The sequence below is a fragment of the Notechis scutatus genome, chromosome 1 (genome assembly GCF_049901735.1).
Source record: "Notechis scutatus isolate UNSWTSFEM ecotype Mainland chromosome 1, rNotScu1.2, whole genome shotgun sequence".
NCBI classification, from domain to species: Eukaryota; Metazoa; Chordata; class Lepidosauria; order Squamata; family Elapidae; genus Notechis; species Notechis scutatus.
Window position 1 is genome coordinate 310,678,476 of NC_142009.1, and position 21,525 is coordinate 310,700,000.

The window sequence follows — 21,525 nt, forward strand, 5'->3', positions numbered from 1 at the left end:
GCTGACGTCTTCCAGTAAACTCCACACCGTCTGCTAGTGTTTTCATCCCATAAAATTACCCTGAGCTCAGACATTCTGCAGCATTTATTGTAAGACAAAAAGAGAATTTCACAGCCCACTGTTTGTGCTCCACTGCAGCAGAATGTCCTAAAAACTGAGATAGGCAGTGCAAGAAGGGGAAGAATTCATACAAAAGAAGTACTCGGTAAAAAGCATCTTTCAATTTTCAATAGCGTTTGAGTATTTGTTCCTATTATGTTTATATCATTTCCAACATTCTTGGTGCCATATTTCTGTCTTCTCAAACCTGAACCTTTTAATAAACCTAGAAACTCCTATGACTGATCTTTCAGATCATTTTCATTTAAAAAAAAAACCTTATGCTCTTCTTCTGAGCTGCAGTCTCTCCCCTTGTTTATTGTAGCTTCATAGTCCTTTGCCTTATTTAAAAAAATATATCACTGGCTTCTTCTTATTGGCTGTACTGATCCACATGATTCTGCTGATGCCATCCCGGGCTATAGGTGGTGTGATGATGCTGCACATGCTCAGAGACAAATCACATAATTGCCTGCAGCCAATGGGATGAAAGTGCAGCTGGGACAAATGAAGCCAAGGTCAGTGGTGAGGAGAGAGAAGAGGAAAAGGAATGAAATCAGGAAGAAACAACGTCCAAGGGGCTATCAGCGTTCAGGAGGTTAATGATTTTAATGTTCAGTTCTTTGGAGACATCATTTGCTCATTTCAATATTACGCAGTCAGGCAGCGACATAAAAGAAGAAATAAATGCCCGTCTTTAATTATTTTGTCTATTGTAGTTATATGCACTGCCTGAAAATTAAAACAGCGCAAAAACATTGCCATCAGTTTAACCTTCATGTTTATTGAACACCACCACCCCAGATCCTATTCTTTGTCATGACCATAAATCACATACAGTCATATAATGAAACTTCTCCCAACCTGGTGCACTTTTGATGTGTTGCTGGCATCCAAATTTCCAAGGTTAGGATAGTTGCCTGTATGGGGAACTTATTATGGATAAAACAATTATCACCTTGACAACCTCTGGACACCTTCAGAGAGTGATGTTAACATGAAATCCACCTGTCCTTCAGCCAGGATAAGTTTATATCAGTCTAATATTTGCTGCTCCAAATGTTGTCCTATTCTGGCTCAGTATTATTATTACCTTTATTGTCAGAGTACAACATGTGTACAGTGAGATTGGCTGAGCCTCCCTTTGTGCAGCCCTCCCCACAACACAACTCACAGTGAGGACACTATGTCCCTAACCCAGACCCAATCTTATTACACTATGTGACCTTGTTGCACAATGCGGCGGCCCTGCAAATCTGTCATATTATGTTGACATGAAGTTATTTTCCATTCAGAAGTCTGACAGCCCACGGGTAGAAACTGTTCTTCAGCCTGTTGGTGCGACTGGCTATGCTTCTATACCTCCTACCCTATGGTAGGAGAGTGAAGAAGTGCTGACCGGGATGTGAGACGCCCCTAAGAATTTTCCTCACTCTTCTAAGGCAGCGAGCCCTAGCGATGTCATCTAGTGGTATCAGGGAACAGCCCACGATGTTTTGTGCTGTGCTCACCACCCTCTGTAATGTCTTTCTATATGCGGCTGTCAAGCCAGCATATGACACCGTAATGCAATATGTGAGGACGCTTTCTATTGTGGACGATAAAAGAAGGTCATCAGTCATTGTTCTACTTTATTCTTTCACAAGAACACTGGAGGAAATTGAGTCTCTGTTGGGCCTTTCTGGCCACCTGGGTTGTGTTGATTTTCCAGGTAAGATCTTTGCTGAGGTAGACTCCTAGGAATTTAAAGGAGGAAACTCTCCCCACACAGCCCCCCTCAAATAATGAGGCTGGTAAGTGTTACTGCCCTTACATAGCACAAGTTAAGGAAAGCAGTTTGTGCATTTCCTGGCATGGTTGTCCCTCACACCAAAGTTCACTTGAAACAAGAATCACACAATCTTCTTTGTAAATTTGGGGAGATGTTGGAGGAAGAATTTTGACTTCTTCCTAGACTTCTTACATGCATGGGAGAACAAAATCCTGCACCAAAATGTTGATTATACTACTTGTGAATGGTAACTAAATTGTCATAATGGACTAAAAGGCAAAGAAGGAAAAGTAGTGGATTTATAGGAGTTAAGTTTCTGTTTCATAAGAGACCCATCTCAACAGCTACATGTAGTTTGCAAGTCACTCTTCTTGTTCAGTTCTTGTTACATATTGTATCAGGACATAACCTCGGTGTCCTGTGCCCTCAAGCCCTTTTTATTATTATTATTACATTAAAAAATATATTTTCTCACTGTGTTCTGGTATGCACAGAGTGAAAAGTAGGTTTGTTCATTCTGTATATTATTATTGCTAGTATTATCAGCATTTCTATGCATATATGAAAAGGAATAGATTTCCATATCTGTCCAAATAAGGAGAGATCTAAATAGAAACATCTGTAAAATTCCAGAGTCCAGTAATCATAAATTGAAATAACACCTATAATTTCCAATCTATTATAAAATCAGACTGATTTATTTTGTTTCAACAATACATTACTTCCACCAAAAATGTCATCGTTGTACTAAACACTGAATGTTCAACTATGTGTGCATGATATTCATCAGTAACACAAAATATGTAATTAGAAACGTTTATTGTATACAGGAAATTTCAATTCTAAAACTATTAAACATATATCTTATTTTTAGGAGAAGCTCTACACCAAAAGTGCCTGTTGGATAACTTTCACTTTTAAAAATATTGAGCAGTTTTGGACCCTAACATGACTATTTCAGTACCGTTTCCTTTTGAATAATAGTGACCCATATTAATTGTCTTCATCTTTGTCTCCATTGCTTGTTTTATCTTTATTTGTGACTAGAGAGTAACTGAAACATGGAAGATACTTCAAAAACTTATTGAATTATAACTGAGATAGATCCACTTCTCCAGTAGAAAACTCAGCTGACATCAAAGTACAGCATTCTCTCACCAATTGCAAAATTTTATAAAGCTTCAAAAGAGTTATGTAGAGTGAAAATTCATCAAGGAAGTGAAGGATGTAAAAGTATATGACAGAAAACTATCATGATTAAAATGCCAGATTATTATGTGCAAATGAGAAAATATGAAAGGTGATGAGGAAGACGGAGACTATACATTGAGTTAAATTCACTACACATCTTTCTTTGTCTTTTTTTTTTTCCAAAAAGTTTTTAATTTTTTAATTTTTACACATCTTTCTTTGTCTTGAAGGGGGAAATGGTTGCATTAGTCCAACATATTTGACAATATAGTAGGATTAAGAAGATACTGCTGTGTTCCCAGAAAATTATGGCCAACTGCTTAACACAATATTGTAATACAACTGCAGCATTTGCACAAGCAAGCTAAATATCAAAGTGCATATAATTCAATGCAAAGGCATTGAACTCCTGCCAAAACAATACTTAAAACCACGTCTTGCTGAAAATAGCATCTTCTAAGAAAAAAAATCCATCTTAATAAGAAACCCTTAACATACGCAAAATGTTTAGGTGCAAGTTATATGTCTGTTGATTAGCAGAGTTTTGATTTGGCTATAATTATGAGTAACTTTTCAACAATTGTTATCTGCAGATATCAAACTGCATGGACATGAAACTATGTAATTTTGTTGAAGGGTGGGAAATGAATGACTACTGAACACATACTGAACACAATTCATGAGAGTACTGTGTGCGATGTACTCTTAATTTTTGTATTAGATTCATAACCCACCTGTCTCCTTTGATGGATTACTGAATTTAATCATTTTCTGGAATCTCCCAATACATTGAACCAAAAATGAACTAAATGGGATGAATTTACCTGATACACTAAGCTGCAAAAATCCTAAACCAAATGCAAACTTTATGACTTAAACATAATTCAGTATGTTCTGTGAATGTCTGCTTTCCTGAGATCATAAACTACCGGTAACCATTTATTCTCATTCAAACTTTTATTGTTAAGGACATTACTTTGAGTCCCGTGATTATACATTTCCAGTATATATCACTTTATTTCGTTACTCCTCATTGAGGATGCCTATATCCAGGAGTGGGCTGCTGGGGGTTTGTAAGGGTTCGGGAGAGCCCCTAGCTAAGATTCTGTGCAGTATTAATTGGAGAACCCCCAAATCCCACTCCTGGCTGGCCCCACCCTGCCCCTCCAAAGAATCCCCATGCGGCCCATTTTGGATGCAGTTAAGTGCAGGGTGTGCATGGAGGCTTGGGGAGGGTGAAAAATGGGTCTCCCGGAAGTTCAGGAAGGCTAGAAATGGGCCCGTTTTCAGCTTCCAGAGAGCCTCCGGAGTCCGGGGTGGCTGTTTTCGCTCTCCCAGAGGCTTAAGGAAAGCCTCCGGAGCTCGAGGAGGACAAAAAACGCTTCCCCTCCCCCAGCCTGGTGCAGGAGGCCATCAGACACCATGGCCACGCCCACCCAACAACTGGGTATAGAACCCTTTGCTAACATTTTTGAAGCCCACCCCTGCCTATATCCATGATATAAAAATTAGGATGCATGCAACATGTGCCATTTGTCTCCATAGCATAAACATGGAACAGTTCTTCTCCATAACAAAACAAAGGGTAATAAAAACATGTTCTTTTCTCAGTTCCCCTGCTCTGGGGGGAAAAAACAACAACAATCCTCAAGCAGAATAGCTTCTCTGGAGCCAGAAGTGAAATTAAAGAGGAAAAAGGAAGAGTGGGAAAACATAGAGGAGGACTCAAGGCTAGGATGATAAGATGATAGGAGCACATCTATAGAGTTTCTATCTGGAAGGAATAAAAATAGTGTCCACATGGCACACTTCTAGTACATAATGCAGAAAACAAAACAAAAAATGTTTTGGTTGAGGCAGATCAAGAGAAGGGTCAAAAGCTTGCATCATGGCAATACAAAAATTCTGTAATAATTTCCCAGCAAGAATTACACCATAATGCTTATTACCATCTGTCAAAGAATCTTATTCCATAATGTCCTTTTAAATGACAGTTCTGATATCTCCGCTATGTACACCAATTGAGTTAAGGGGGGGGGGGACAAAGAAAGCAAGAGGCATACAGAGAGAAAGCAATCTTCAACCAGCAATAACAGCTATAAATCTATGCCAGAAATCATACAGTAGATGTTACTCAAGGGCAACCTGGCAAATAATTATGCCTTTCATTGTGAATATAATTGCATTATCTTGTAGAAACCAAATGCTGTTTTAGAATCAAATGCTTTCAATAATCACACTCACATGTTTGAGCCAGAATGTTCCAAAACAATACAGTCCCGAGGTTGATGTGCTTCAAATAAGAAACGGTCTCTGTTCTCAGTATAAAGATTAGGAGCAACTACCAATCTGTAAATCATGTTTTCAATATAGAATCTTCAGTTAATATGCTTTCCTGATCATGTTTTATGACGATCAATAATGCCTATTTTCAAAGTAATGGTAAGTTCTAGTTGCAGTCCAAGTTCTTTGTTTTCCTACAAGAATTGAATAAACAACATGGTTATCGGAATCCTAGTCATGAAATGAATGTGACACTAAAAGATATATCTAATGATGTATTCATTGTTGCACAAAGACTGCTTAAAAATACATTCTGGACTGACACCTTTCTATAACACTAATTTATAGGCTCTTATAGTACCATACAACTATCACTGTGTCAATATATTGGTAATGAAGATAGGCTTTATGCTGTCATGTCTGGCTGATACTATGGAACCCTATAAATCACAATTGTAGAAAAGTGTCAAGAAATCACTATAGTTATTATGGACTTAGTTCATGCTATCGATGTGAAAGGCAAAAGTAAGCGCATAGTTGAGAAATGCTACATTGTGAGAGAGGTTTTTCTCGGTTACCATTTACATTCATCCAACCATAACGATGGAGCTATAAAGCTTGACTACATCTGATTTTCCGTAGCGACAGTACATTATGATTTGCTGCAACGTGTTCTTTAAGCGTAACAGAACACAAATGAAATACTAAGCAGAGGTGTCCATCAGGAAATGTGTAACAAGAAGTATTCCATCTGTATTATTCTTTAAATAATGTAGCAGTGGCTTAGGTTTTTCATCTCTGTGGATATTTTGTAGAGGGTATAAGAAGGTCCTAATTAGGGAACAGCTATCATGTAATCTTGCTTTTCTTTCATTTCAGAAGCTCTTCAGTTTTCATAGATGTGCAATTATTTTTAGGAGTGGAAATTGTAATTTGATTTCAAGTAAAGCCCACTTAGGTTTTGTGTTTATTAGAAAGATATAGCAAGAGTGTATTATTAGGTGGGCTATATCAGAATTCCTTTTCTTTTTATCTTCATCTTGGAGACTAAATAACAGACAGCACTATATGTAACACGATTGCAGATTTCTGTCTGTCACCAAAGAGACTTCAAACCGAAAAATAAGTATAATACTGGAAAACAACAGAAAAGGGGAATACAGAAGAGAGAAATAGAGGTAGAGAGACAAGGGGGTAAAAAGGGGAGAGAGAAGAAGAGAGGGAAGAAGGAAAGGAAAAGAAGTTACAAAGGACCGGAACAAGATATAGAGAAACAGGACGTATTTAGAGATAATGGGTGAAAATTTAACTGAAAAAGGGATTCTGTAAAGGTACATAAGATTGTGTTGTTATATTAGTAATAGAAATAACTTTAGAAAATTGGAAACAATGTATGATTAAAATGAGGGATAAAATAGTTAGTGTAATTTAGTGAAATGTTTGTGAATAAAATAAGTGAAATAAAATAAATGAGAAAATTGAATTAGGAAGGAACAGGAACATCTTAATTAGTTAATGTTTTCTAAAATAAAAGTGAAGAGGGGGGGAATCAATTATGGAAAGCTTATAATTGTTCCCATAGAAGTATGATATTTAATTAAAAAGTAATGGTAAAGAAGTTAAGATTTTAATGAATATTAATATTAATGATAGAATTGAATTGGAATGGAATGCGTTGTTTTAATTACATACATTTATATATTTTTCTTTTTCTAAGAATATATTGTGTATTTTAAGAATGTACCAAGCAGAATCCGAATGGAAGTTATGTATTATATTCAATGTTATAATTTTAGGGTATATATTGAAGCCTAAATAAGAGTTAAATGGATAAATTTAAAGGGCTTGAGGAGACAGACAGAAATCCGCAATTGTGCACGGTTTGTCTGGGCTCGCTGCTGGAGCGCCTCGAGCCGGCTGGTTTGGGGCTAAGCCACCCGTAGAGATGGTGAAGAGGGGGAGACCGCCAGCAGGGTTGAGGAGAGCCGCATCTCTCCTCTCCTCAGCTGGCCATTACCCTTTCCCGAAGGTGGTTGTAGCGGTGGTCAGAAATGGCCACCACAAAGGAGAACTCGAACGAGGAAAGAATGTGCAGGAGGAAGATAAGAAGTGAAAGTTTTGCTGACCGGGTTAAATTGTAAAAGCAACAACTAAGGTACCCTGGAATTTAAACTTACAAAAAAATAACATCGCTCCCAAAGAAGAGTCGGAAGCAGCGAAGAAAAGTGAAAAGGGAAAGGTTTGGGTTTTTTTTTTCTCTTCTCTTCCCTTCCCTATACTGACAACTAAGAGATTTAAATAAGAAATCGGAAAATCCGCTTTGACATCAACAGGCAATTAAGCTGAAAATAAAACAAAATGTCAAAGGGATAATAAAGATTTCTGGACACTAAAAATTTTTTCATAAGCAGGAAGGGAGAAAAAAAAAGAATAAGGGCAGGATCTGGAAGAGGGAGGAGACTGCCTGGAATTAAAAAGAATCTACGGTAAAACTTCAGTAAGACTTCTAAAAGATACATTTTAACTGAAACTTTGTAACTAAATAGTAACCCCAGGAAGAGAAAGTGAAAAAAAGAGCAAAAAGAAACAGCCTGCGTGTATTTGGATTATATGGTGATCTTTGGATTTTTGGTTATTACATTTGAATGACTAAAATTAATTGGGTGGTTGTTTAAAAATTTATACAATGGCATCACTTCTAGATGAATTGAAAATGGAGCTTTTAAAGTACAAAGAAGATGCACAAGAAGGGAAGGGTTCTTTTGGCTTCGTTTTTCAATTCTTAGAAATGGAGATTTGGAACCATGAGAAACAACAAGAAATGTCTGCAAAACAAGAAGACTGGGACAAAGAAGAAGCCATCTTTAATGAACAAGTAATTTTATGTGGGGAAGAAAAAGGAAAGGGGGGAAAGAGAATGGAGAATTTAAGACTTAAAAAAACAACCAAAGAAAAGAAAAATAATTCGAATAATATAACCATACTATCTTATCTACCTTTGCAGAATCCCTTTTTCCATTAAATTTCACCCATTATCTCTAAATAGGCCCTGTTTCTCTATATTTTGTTTCTGTCCTTTATAACTTCTTTTCCTTTCTTTCTTCCCTCTCATCTTCTCCCTCCCCTTTTTACCCCCTTGTCTCTCTACTTCTACTTCTCTCTTCTGCATTTCCCTCTTCTGTTGCTTTCTGATTTTATACTTATTTTTCACTCTATTTTTTTGGGGGGGGGGGTTGTTTTTCCCAATCTTAAACTTTCCATTCTCTTTCCCCCCTTTCCTTTTTTTCCCCCACCTAAGATTACTTGTTCATTAAAGATGGCTTCTTCTTTGTTGCAATCTTCTTGTTCTGCAGGCATTTCTTGTTGTTTCTCATAGTTCCAAATCTCCATTTCTAAGAACTGAAATACAAAGCCAAAAGAACCTCTCCCTTCTTGTGCATCTTCTTTGTACTTTTTAAGTTCCATTTTCAGTTCTTCTAAAAGTGGAGCCATTTTAAAAAGTTTTAAACAACCACCCAATTGATTTTAGTCATTCAAATACAATAACCAAAAATCCAGAGATCATCAAGTAATTGAAATAGTCCCAAGCTGTTTCTTCTTATTTCTTTTTCCACTTTGTCTTCCTGGGGTTTTGACTGCGATGTTTCAGTTAAAATGTATTTTTTGGAAGTCTTGTTGAGATTTTGCTGTAAGTTCTTTTTAATTCCAGGCAGTCTCCTCCCTTCCAGATCTTGCCCTTTTATTCTTTTTCTCTCCTTTCCTGTTTTCAAAAGCTTTTGATTATCCAAAAATCTTTATTATCCCTTTGATTTTTTATTTTCAGCATTAAATGCCTATTAATGTCAAAGTGGATTTTTTTCCAATTTCTTGCTTAAGTCTCTTAGCTGTCAGTACAGGAAAAGGAGAAAAAACCCCAAATCCTTTCTCTTTTCTCTCTCCTTCACAGCTTAAAAATCTTCTTAGGGAACAATGTTATTGTTTTTTTTAATAGCTTCAATTCGAGGGTACCTTATTTGTTGCTTTTGCTGTTTGACCCGGTCAACCAAAACTTTCTCTTCTTATCTTCCTCCTGCACATTCTTTTCCGGTCAAGTTCTTCTTTGTGGTGGCCATTTCTGACCACCGCTACAACCACCTTCAGGAAAGGGAGTAATGGCCAGCTGGGGAGGAGAGATGCAGCTCTCCTCAACCCTGCAGGCAGTCTCCCCCTTCTTCACCACCTCTACGGGGTGACTTAGCCCTGAAACCAGCCGGCTCGAGGCGCTCCAGCGGCGAGCACGGATTGAAACCTCGCAGAGACGAGGTTTCGGTCTGTCACCGAAGAAGCTCAAAGATGCAGTCAAAGATGCATTTGATTCTATCATATTCTAGTTATATCCTTGATAAAATTAATCCCAGAAGTGTTATAAGAATCCCTGTCAATCCTATTTTGACAATTCACTGATTTGTTTTGTATTAACTTTCTTTTATCATCTCCTTCCATCATTTCACATGGTGCCTCTTCATATGCATAACTGGATATCATTTTGATGCAGAGAAGAATGAGAAGAATGAAGAACTTTTCTACTATTTTCTGAAACCCAAATAACTACAGTTTTAAACTTTGATGATGAAATGCATAATAACTGGTCTTAATAAGATTATTAAAAAACACAAAACACAGTGCATATGGAAAGGCTATGCCTAAAGGAAGCAGAGGCTATTATTTATTTGCGTATCAATTTATTCAAAATTAGTTCTGCTGAAACTGCTACTTAAAGATGCATTGCAGAATTAAATCACATTACACAAAATCCAGTCAGCAAAAGGCACATTAATCCAACATAATATGATGTTATTTAACCACGTATGAAAACTCAATTGTAGTTAAAGATTTCACATGAGAAAATTGATATTTATACCTAGGTTATCTATCAACTGGTATGACAATGAACACTTACTCAAAACATAGGTGTATTGTCTATTTTTCTACCATGACTAACACTGAGACAAATTTTCATAAATTGGTATTTTGCTGTGTATCCTTTTTTTCAATGAATGCATTCACAATACAAATTACAAGCAATCAATCCATAGCTAAAACATAAACCAACAGTAATATTATATTATAACAATTTGTATTAATATGTACAAAATATATATGCATTTACCACAATAGGAAGCTTGAAAATGCATCATCATCACCAATAATTTCCATGTTGTCCTGTATATTTTCTCCATCCTCTCTCTTTTTAATTATTGAAATCTGTTTTTAAAAATGTCAATATCTAAACATGAAAAAAATATTCTCTATGTTTAAAGCTCCAATAAGTAGAAACAAATCAATAATGTTCAATTTAACAAACTACAAATTGTTAAATTATGTATTGATTAGCAATAGCAGGTATGGTTTAATCACTGATCAATCAGTTTATCGCTGATCAATTCATAATTTAACAATTTGTAGTTTGCTAAATTGAACATTATTGATTTGTTTCTACTTATTGGAAATCAGCCTTTAAATCCAGCTTTCAAATAAACTGAAAAGCAGAAACAGGGTTATTGAAGGCTTAATGAAACAGAATTTGAATTGAAAATATAGCTTCCAATTATTGCATTTCCATGCATATTAATGCAATGTGTCCAAATAATTTTATATAGTTTTCTAATTCATAACATACTAATGGAATTTTTCTGAAAGCAATACAATGCTTAGCAAAGTTTAAGTAGAATATATGTGCACTTTAAAGTAATATTTAGTATTATAGTGATGTGTTCACAGATACTACAGGCATGGGAACACTACAAAGAAATGAGACAAGCACATTCACATGCTCCTTTCTAGGAAGATGATAAGATATATTTCTATTGGAGTTATTGCTGTTTTGAACATTCTTTCCATTTTGAATATGCTCATTTCAGAAATGGGATGAAATTCAGAGTGTAGCAAATGGAAAAATGGGACTGATTTCATCGGAATGCTCCACTTTCTTTATTACAATGATCACATGACTACATAATGGTCAGTGGCCATGGAACTTACAACATAAGCCACTGGGATGGTATGAACCTACAGAGCTATGTAGGTAAATGAAGAAAGTGATGAAGTTTTCTGGAATGGAAATCTAACTAAGCAGTGATTGGTGAAGCAAGTTTTATAACTATAAAAAATGGTTAAATAATTATGGGATAGGAAAAATCTAACATCATACAAGGAGAAAACTGATCTGTGGACTTCAACTCCCAGAATTCCTGAGTCAGCATGATTAATTCAAGAATTCTGGGAGCTAGATAATGATTTGATATGAAATTAGATAAGAAAGTTGGAAATTAGAAAAACTTTAACCTTAGACTGTCCATTATTGACCTCACCCCTTTCCTAAGAGGTCTGTAGGGGGCGTGCATAAGCGCATCAACGTGCCTACTGCCCCTGTCCTATTGTTTCTTTTATTTTTCTGATATGTACCCATTTCATGTATTCATAACTATGTATATACTTATACCTATTATCTTGTAAGCGATTGACAAATCAAAAATAAATAAAATAAATAAAATGTAACCATGATTATAAATGAATGTTGTAACCTGGAACCACGTTGCTTACCTGAAGAGATGTGTAAAAAATAAAAAATAAAAAACTTTTATTAAAAAAAAAGAAAGTTGGTAGGTTTGTTCCCCTAAAACTTTCAAAGCACTTTTGTAACTAAATCAGAATCTACGGTTGTAGGTGTATTTATTGATAAATGTTGGTGTTAAAATATATTGTTTTCAATGTTAAAAAAAAGGAATTCTGGAAGTTGAAGTCCATAGATCATAAAGGGGCTATAGTTGTCCACTTTTGGTTTAACCTGATTTCTCTAACTATTAGTCCTTGCATCTGTGCCATGAGGTATTGAAGAGTGAGTGGAACTGTGTTATTATATAAGTTGACTGCAGCAAGAATCCTATATACCCCAAAATAGAAAGACATATCAGTTCCAAAAATGAAAGAATGGATGGAAAAAGCGATGGAGTTGACAGAGATGGTAAAACTAACTGCTTTAATTAAAGGAAAAAATTAATCTAGTTCTGTTTCCACTTGGAATTCACTTGTGGACTTTATGTTTGATACAGATAAAAAAATAAAACATTGATTTTAGGATTTGAAGATTATATTAATTATTTTCTTATATACAGTAAATGGCTAGTATATAATTATGTAAAGCACAAAATTGAGATTGTAACTATATTTTGTATTTTACTACATCAAAATATTCATAGGCAACAAGTACCAGTCAAGATATCTTCCTCTACTTCACCCAAGTTCAACTTACTGAGGCCAATGGCATTTGTGTATTACTTCTCCACACACTGACAACAGTGATACATATGGCTCTGCATTACATCCTACAACACCTGGAATCTCCAAATACCTACACAAGGGTCCTCTTTGTAGGCTTCAGTTCAGCATTCAATACCATCATTCCAGATATTCTTCTAAGTAAATTAAACCAACTAACAGTACCTGAACACACTTGTAAGTGGATCATAAGCTTCCAAACAGACAGGAAACAGCAGGTGAAGCTAGGCAGAATCACAACTGATATCTGTACAATTAGCACACACACACCCCAAGGCTGTGTACTTTCTCCATTTCTCTTCTCCCTATATACCAATGAGTGCACCTCAAGTGATCCATCTGTTATAATACTGAAGTTTGTTGATGACACAACAGTGATAGGTCTCATTCGAGACTATGACGAATCCTCATAAAGACAGAAGGTTGTATAACTTGCCTTGTGATGTAACCGGAACAATCTGGACCTGAATACACTCAAAACCATAGAAATGGTGGTAGACTTTAGAAGAAACCCTCCCATACTACCACCTCTTACAATACTAGACAACACAGTATCAACAGACCTTCAAATTTCTAGGTTCTACTATATCACATGACCTAAAATAGACACCTAACATCAAAAATGTCATCAAAAAAGCACAACAAATAATGTTCTTTCTGCACCAACTCAGAAAGTTCAAACTGCCCAAGGAGCTGCTGATACAGTTCTACGGAGGAATTATTGAATCTATCATCTGCACCTCTATAACTGTCTGGTTTGGTTCTGCAACCCAACAGGACAGGCACAGACTTCAGAGGATAATTAGGACTGCAGAAAAAAGAATTACTACCAACCTGCCTTCCATTGAGGACCTGTGTACTGCAAGAGTCAAAAAGAGGGCTGTGAAAATATTTACAGACCCCTCACATAAACTGTTTCAACTCCTTCCCTCAAAATGATGCTATAGAGCAGTGCACACCAGAACAACTAGACATAAGGACAGTTTTTTCCCAAAAGCCATCACTATGCTAAACAAATAATTCCCTCAACACTGTCCAACTATTTACAAGGTCTGCACTACTATTACTGTTAATCTTCTTGTTGTGTCTGGCGCAGGAAGGAAGCTCGGAGTCAGTGACAAGTTCAGCTCTTTATTGTGCTCCATTTACATGCTTGGCTTTAAGGAAAAACCTGCGGCTTTTTATTCTCAAGCCGCCGCGGCGCTGCCAATGACATCGTTTCGAATCTCCCGCTCTTGGCTTGTCCAATCGCGGAGATTCTTAACGGGCAATCGGTGCGGCTTGCTTCTCGGCCAATCCGGTCGCGCGCGCTTTAGCCAATCACGGCACGGGGTTTACAAGAATGCTAATTAACTGTACAGAACACCCCTCCCTCTTGGTTTGTTCCTACGTAATGTAGTCCCGTAAGTAGGCGGGGCTCCGTACCTGTCTACTGGACTTGCGCAGGTCAGTTGTTCCTTGGTTTTCGACCTGCTCGGTCGGGTTTTTGTTTCTCTTTGTCCATGGGATGGAATCGTCTGGAAGGTGTTGCCTGGCCTGTTGTTGCAGCTCCCTCCCGGTCTACCGGGTTGGTCGAGCTGCGATTTTCGCCGCTCTCGCCTGGTCTTTCCGGGCTGGTTGAGCTGGCCTGGCTGCTTCTCTCTGGTGGGGCTTGAGTTGGCTGTTATCTGGTGAGTATTGCTGGTTATATTCTATCCTTCCTTGGCCCCCTGTATCTTCCCTCCCCTTGGTTTGTGTTAATGGGGTTGCCTGTGTTTGCTTGCGTGTCGGTTGTGTTTCTTGCCCTTGATCTTAATTGATCGATGTGGCGTTTCCATGCTTGTCCATCCGTTGTTTGCAGTCTGTATGAGTGGGGGCCTGTTTGTTGGGTTATGGTTGCCGGTACCCATAGTGGGTCTCCGGTAAGGTTTTTGCATAGACTGCATCGCCCGGTGTAAATGCCCGGTGTTTGCTCGATGAGTCTGGGGTTTTTCCGGTTGTATGTGGGGTGCAGTCTGTCAAGTGGGGACCTTAGTTTCCTCCCCATTAATAGTTCTGCCGGCTTTTTGTTTGTTGTCGTATTTGGGGTTATATGTTGTATTAGGAGCATTTTATTTATTTTTTCTTGTATGTCCCCGTGATCAATTTTCTGGATGGTTTTTTTCAGAATTGAACCATCCATTCCGCCCTACCATTGGCTGCCGGATGAGCCGCCGCTGTCAGTGCGTGTCAGCTTCGCTGCGGACGTCTGCCAGGGCGACATCGAGACTGATGTCGCCCTTTGCCATTAGGGCGGCTTTTCAACGCCTGGTCCCGGAGACCTAGGACCACGCGGTCCCGGAGGATGTCGTCTAGTTCCTGGAACTCGCACATACCCCGAGGTCCCTCAGAGCGGCTATGAAGTCGTTGATGCCTCGTCCTGCCGCTGGTTCCGCCGATAGAATTCGTCTGCCGGATGAGAATGGGTACGGTGGGAGCGTAGTGGTTTTGGGAGTAATGGTGCAAGGTCGGCCCAGTCCATCGCTCTTCACATCGGCGGGTTTGGCGAGGGCTTTCGCCATCTTGAACACTGCGGGCCCGCAGTGTGTCAGGAAACGGCCCTTTTCTTGTTCCCGTTTATGCCTTCTGTTGCTACTCTCGAGGAACATTTGGAAACGGTCTGCGTACGATTCCCAGTCCTCGGTAGCCGGGTTGAAAGGCGCGGGCGGAGTGAGGCCGGCCATCGCGCCGGTCTTTGTCTTCCTCCGGACACGTGCTTGGTGGTTCTTCCTTGAATCCCACCTTCGTCGCCAGTGTTGTGTCCGGCGCAGGAAGGAAGCTCGGAGTCAGTGACAAGTTCAGCTCTTTATTGTGCTCCAGTTACATGCTTGGCTTTAAGGAAAAACCTGCGGCTTTTTATTCTCAAGCCGCGGCGGCCGCTGCCAATGACATCGTTAAATCTCCCGCTCTTGGCTTGTCCAATCGCGGGAGATTCTTAACGGGCCAATTGGTGCGGCTCGCCGGCTAATCCGGTCGCCACGCGCTTTTAGCCAATCACGGCGCGGGTTTACAAGAATGCTAATTAACTGTACAGAACACCTCTCATCACTCCTTATCGCCCATCTCCTCCCACTTGTGACTGTATGACTGTAACTTTGTCGCTTGTATCCTTAGGATTTATATTGACTATTCCCTAGTATGACTTGATTGCTTATTGTACCCTATGACTATCATTAATTGTTGTACCTTATGATTCTTGATTCTTGACGACTGTATCTTTTCTTTTATGTATACTGAGAGTATTTGCACCAAGACAAATTCCTTGTGTGTCCAATCACACTTGGCCAATAAAGAATTCTATCTCTTTATCCATATAGCAAAGGGAAGATAATAGGACTGGAGAACAGCATATAATTATTTGCGTAACATCCATCCTTGAATTCTTCATTCCTTCTCTGTTTTTCTGGTCCCTATCAGTGCCCCTCAACTGTGACCTTCTCTATCCTTAGCTAAAATAAATGCCACTGGGTATTCAATGGCCGAGAAATGATGATATTGTCATAGCATTTCCTAGAAGCACACCACTATCTCTTACAATCTCTTTTTACACGTTTGTGCAGGAAACTCTTGGTAGCCTTTTGCTCCCTGTGCTTATTGAGGGGATATAAGAGGCCTCATCTATTGCTTTTGACAATAAATCCATAGGCAGCAGTACTGCAAAGATTACAGTCAAGAAATCAGTTATTATAACAAGCAGAAGATGTGTCAAATGATAAGGGAGAACAAGATCATGCTAGCCGAAACTAAGTGGGAGTGGCAGGCATTCAACCTTAGGAGAAGAACATTATTTTGCTAGCCTCCCCAATAGAGAATTCTGCTCTGCCACTGGCTCTTTTTTATCAACAGCCTTACTACATGAGGTAGTTTTCTTTTGAGTGGAATTGGATTACTTACCACTTCTCTGCTGTTTAGGAAGAATAAGGATCGTGCTGCTTTTCACTCTGCAGAAGATAATTAAAGGCAATACGCTATAACCTTTCAGTACATCTGCTCCATATAGATGCATCTGCTAAATTATATCTCTTGCCCCACTCCACCCTCTTTATATGGGAAATGCAAGACAGTTTTAGGAATTATGATAACAGTAATAATTTTCTTAGATTTCCTTTGGTTCCTTTGATCCTGAAAGATCTGACAGAACTTGAGAAGAACTTGCTTAAATCTCTTCATTATACAAAATAATCATCTGTTAAGCTAGCTGGACCAATGCCAGTTGTTAAAAAGGCTGGGGAAAATGATGGGTCAGAATGGAGAATTAAAAACTGCAGCCTCTGGATCGTCTCCAATCTTTTCTGCTCCAACACAGAACCTACTTTAATATCTATATATGTGTATGCAGATGCTTACTTTCTCCCCCCCTCCCTCCCTCTCTCTCTCTCTCTCTGTCTCTCCTCCCTCCCTCCTTCTGTATTCTATATGCATATAGACATACATTCTGTGTGTATGTCTATGTATGTGTGTGTGTCCATATTTATTTCAGGGCATATTTAGTCCACAACTGGGCCTGGGGCTTCTGTTGCTAAGTGAGTCATGAGCTTTTTTGCCACAGTCATTAAGTGAATCATGCAGCCATTAAGGGAATCCAGCTTGCCCCCTTAACTTTGCTTGCCAGAAGCTGGTAGACAAGGCAATCCCGTGATTCCAAGACACTTCAACATCATAAAACCAAGCTGGCTGCCAAATGCAATAATTTTGATCACATGACTACAGGGTTATAAGTCATTTTTTCAGTGTGTCTTTGTAACTTTGAACAGTCACTAAACAAATGATTGCAAGTCAAGGACTATCTGTATATAACAGATATATCAAATTCCAGATCTATCTAGAAGTAAGCTTTATTGAGTTTAATATATGTCTAGAGGATTTTACTCCACACCATTCATTCTACCTTAAAAACTTTGGGAGGTTTGGTTTTGTGAAGTTTATGAGCTGAAAGAATGCTCAGTAACCTTACAATTGTTGGTTATTACCGTATTTATTTTTTGTCACTAAAATAAATTGATGCTGAAGGTGACCAAAAATAAAGAAGAGAACTGAATAACCAGAAGAAGAAGAAGAAAAAGCAAAATAACACAAAGTTAGAATTCTCTCCATTATAAATTTAAAATTGAAACTAACAATAATATGGCAATACCAGGGGTGGGATTCTACCAGTTCGCACCTATTCACTAGAACCGGTTGTTAACATTCTAAGCAATTTGGAGAACCAGTTGTTAGAAGAAATTACTGGCCTAATCCTGTAAGGAAGGCAGGAAGGAAACATTCTGGTGTTGCTTACAGAAACTGCCTCTCCATTAACCCTTATTACATTCTTGGTAGGATTAGACTTCCTGTCTCTGGAACTTCTCTGGAGTTTTTTTCCCTCCTTTGCTGGTACTTTGCTTGTGTGGAGTGACCATTCAAAGTTACAATGGCACTGAAAAAAGTGACTTATGACCATTTTTCACACTTATGACTGTTGCAGCATCCCACAGTCATGAGAGGCCAGGTGAGGAGATGTGTGCCTCGATGTGAGTGATATTGAGTTGGCCACGCCTAGCTAATAACATGACCACCAAGCCACACCCACCAACTTAGCCACGTTCACAAAACCGGTTGTTAAAACTGGGCAATATTATTGTTCAGTCTCAGTAGAGGAGGGAGCCAATGGTTGTAATAGTGTCCTTCTGTTAATCACCTAACCTGTTACAAATTTGGGGGGGTTATGTAATTACAGGGCCATGAATACAAAGGTGGTAGAGTAGGGGTGTCAAACTCGCAGCCTGTGGGCTAGATGCGTCATGCCCACCCTGCTTTAGCAAAGGGGGGAAGTTACTATATGTCACGTGACGACGTGACGCCACAAGTTTGACACCCTTGGGTTAGAGCACCAGTGTATCTAATTTTGAATGACATCTATTACAGTTAAGCCAATTATAAGCTGTCAAATTCAGTATGTTTGTGTTGTGACCTTTCATTGACCAAGGGCACAAACATTTGTTAATTTGTTTATGAAGACCAAGAGCATCAGAAGGCCTGTAGAACTATGGGGACATTTATCAAAGTCTCAGGAAGCAGGATTTCCAAATATTGGAGAGGGGAATTTATGCCTTGCATAAATATGTCTGCATGTACATATTTATGCAAGGCATAAACAAAGATAAGAACGCTTTGTTCTTTTTTTGTGTGTTTGTTTTCTGCCAGACGATCACCTTCATGTATCAGCAATTAAATGCACAAATATGGAAACATGATTTTTGGGATCTCAGAGTTTCAATGAAAAAAAAGCTGTTCAAGAAGTATATGTCCAGAATTAAAACAGAACATAATAAAGGAGAGGTTTAATTTGAGCAACATTTCTCCAGTCTAAATATTCTATTTTCCCATACAAAATAAGTTTCAGAATTAAATGGTGGTAGAGCCACTTTCAACTAAAAATAGCCAGAGAAGATTTTTCTCCTAAACCCAAGCAGTGTGGACTTGAGCCATAGTTGCTCTGAGGAAAATTTTGCTGAGCCTGTTCACCAATTGCTCACATTTTTTTTTCTCATTTGGGATTGATTTGGGATTGATTGTCATGTAAAGTACATAGAATGACAGCCAAAGTCCTGAAATCCCTTTGATTTTATGACATGTAAGCTGACTTTTCAAACTTCTAGTTCACTGCCTGTTGAAAGTTAAAAACAGGATAACCACATGAATTCAGTTATATGCTCCAAGGGATGTTTACTTCTCTCCATGCTTGCTCTGTTTTTAATGGAAACTTTTACTTCCACTGCTTAATTTCAAGCCAATTTCCTTGCTCCAAGACTTCTGACTGTGGGCGGATGTAGGTGTGGGTCTTAATTGTTACAATCAATTTCCTGAAATTGCTGGTGGTGGGGAGCGAGGTATTTTAGTTGTAGCTATAGAAACAGTCAAAAGCTAACCAATAGCCTCCTACTACAAGACAATGCTTTTATTTGGATGTTAATGGGAAGATGCTTGCTTTGGGGTCTCAACTGTGCTGACTGCTGACCAGCCTGGCAAATCTGGTATATTGTTGGCCACATGCCAATCTCTTCATAAAAGGAACTTCTGTAAATCACATTACTCCCTCAAGTCATTTGATGCTTCTATGGATAGTGTGCTGAGTCACAAGGACAAGGTTACATAATGTCAAGTTAGCCAGGCAAAATGAATTATACATAAAACATTTGACTTTCGGGATTAGTTTGGAACCACCCGGATTCTGGATTGAATACTCATGCAATCACATTTACACTGCAGTGATGAACAAACATAATCATACGCACCACACACATCTCTTCACATCAAACAACTCTTTTCTGGCTGGGTTAACCCCAGACTTGTCAAACTAGAACTTCAACCATTCCCATCCAGATTGGGGAAAGCTATATTAATCCTTTCCATTCCCACTTTCTAAAATATGGAAAACAGAACAATTCAATGTGGGATGTTGAAGGTGCTAAAATGTGTGTGGCTTCATCTGTGTGCCTACTAGATGTGGAAATGTTGCTCTACTCCCTTAATACCATAACCAGCACCAACCACGCCCACTGTTGGCATGCAACCCCTCCAGTGGTAGGATTCAAATTTTTTTACTACTGGTTCTGTGGGTGTGGCTTGGTGGGTGTGGCAGGGGAAGGATACTGTGAAATCTCCAGTCAGAGGTGGTATTTGCCAGTTCTCCGAACTACTCAAAATTTTCGCTACTGGTTCTCCAGAACTGGTCAGAACCTGCCACCTCTGAACCTCTCCCAACATGCTTGCCAACATCAATTGTGACCCATGGGCTAAAAATACTTTTCACCCTGGCATTATACAAATGGCAACCATTTTTTCTGACTGCTAGCCTTTCATGTACTTAAAGCAATACTATCGATGCAAAAGAGAGAACTTTCAGAAAATCAGACAAATGCAAAGGTTCATTAAAAACAATACGTAAGTTTAAATCAATACATACACTCACCCACTTATTTAGGGCTTGGGCATGTTCATTGGCTCTCAGTGTTAATTAACTATTGAGAAAACAAAATTAAAATGTGAAATGATGGAATGTAGGGTTATCACAATCAGTCTGTTTATTTTTTGTTTTGACCACCAGATATTAGAGATAAGGTAAAACCTACACAAAAGGGCCCAATCATTAAGAGAATAAATAAATGTATACAAAAATTAGTAAAACTTTAAAATAGTGTTGTTACAACAAATAAAATATTAGAAAACATTAGAAACTTTTGATAAAATGTTCTGTTTAGCAGCAGCCTGTGCAAAGCTTGCTAATTTCCATAGCAATATCTCCTTTTCCCAATTCACTCGATATTCAATTTTATAAGAATAAGGTCAAAATGCTTTTCTTACCAAGAGGGGTTCACAGTCATCAACTTGATATCTTCATCCCCCCTTTTCCCCTCCTCAAGACATTCTTGGAGTATGGAATATGATTGACATGGGAAGGGTTGACTGACAAGCTAGCTCACTAAACTGGAATCAGGCCCAAAGTTCCTCTCAAAGTTCTTCACCAAATGCATGTACAATGGAACTGGATAGCTGATCTCTCCATACTTTTCCAGGGAAAAGAGAACTTCTCCAACTATTTCTCTATGGCAGAACTCTTGCTTAGAAGGGCAGAAACATTGCTATGGAAGAAGTCCTCTTTTATGCCTTTCTCTGGAAATCATTTGAAGTAGAAGATGTCAAGGGGTTGCAAGCTGTTGCAGAAAAAAAAAAAACCTGCACCCATTTATTAACTAAATATAGGAACACTAAATTTCACCAATGAGAATCTCTCCAAAATGTTCTCCTCCATTAGGGAACAAAAATAGGCAATAAATCAAATTCCTTTTCATAGAGTCGAATAAAAA

General features: G+C 38.4%; 1 long non-coding RNA gene across 1 annotated transcript in view; it reads right to left on the reverse strand.

Moving 5' to 3' along the window:
- Positions 1–219: 219 nt before the first annotated feature.
- LOC148133489 (uncharacterized) overlaps positions 220–21,525 on the reverse strand; it is a 42,845-nt gene continuing 21,539 nt past the window's right edge. The window contains exons 3-6 of the long non-coding RNA XR_015746870.1: positions 20,631–20,679; positions 16,574–16,620; positions 5,306–5,538; positions 220–831 (exon numbers count right to left, since the gene is read on the reverse strand). This is a non-coding gene — a long non-coding RNA (uncharacterized LOC148133489). The remainder of the gene's footprint in view (positions 832–5,305; positions 5,539–16,573; positions 16,621–20,630; positions 20,680–21,525) is intronic.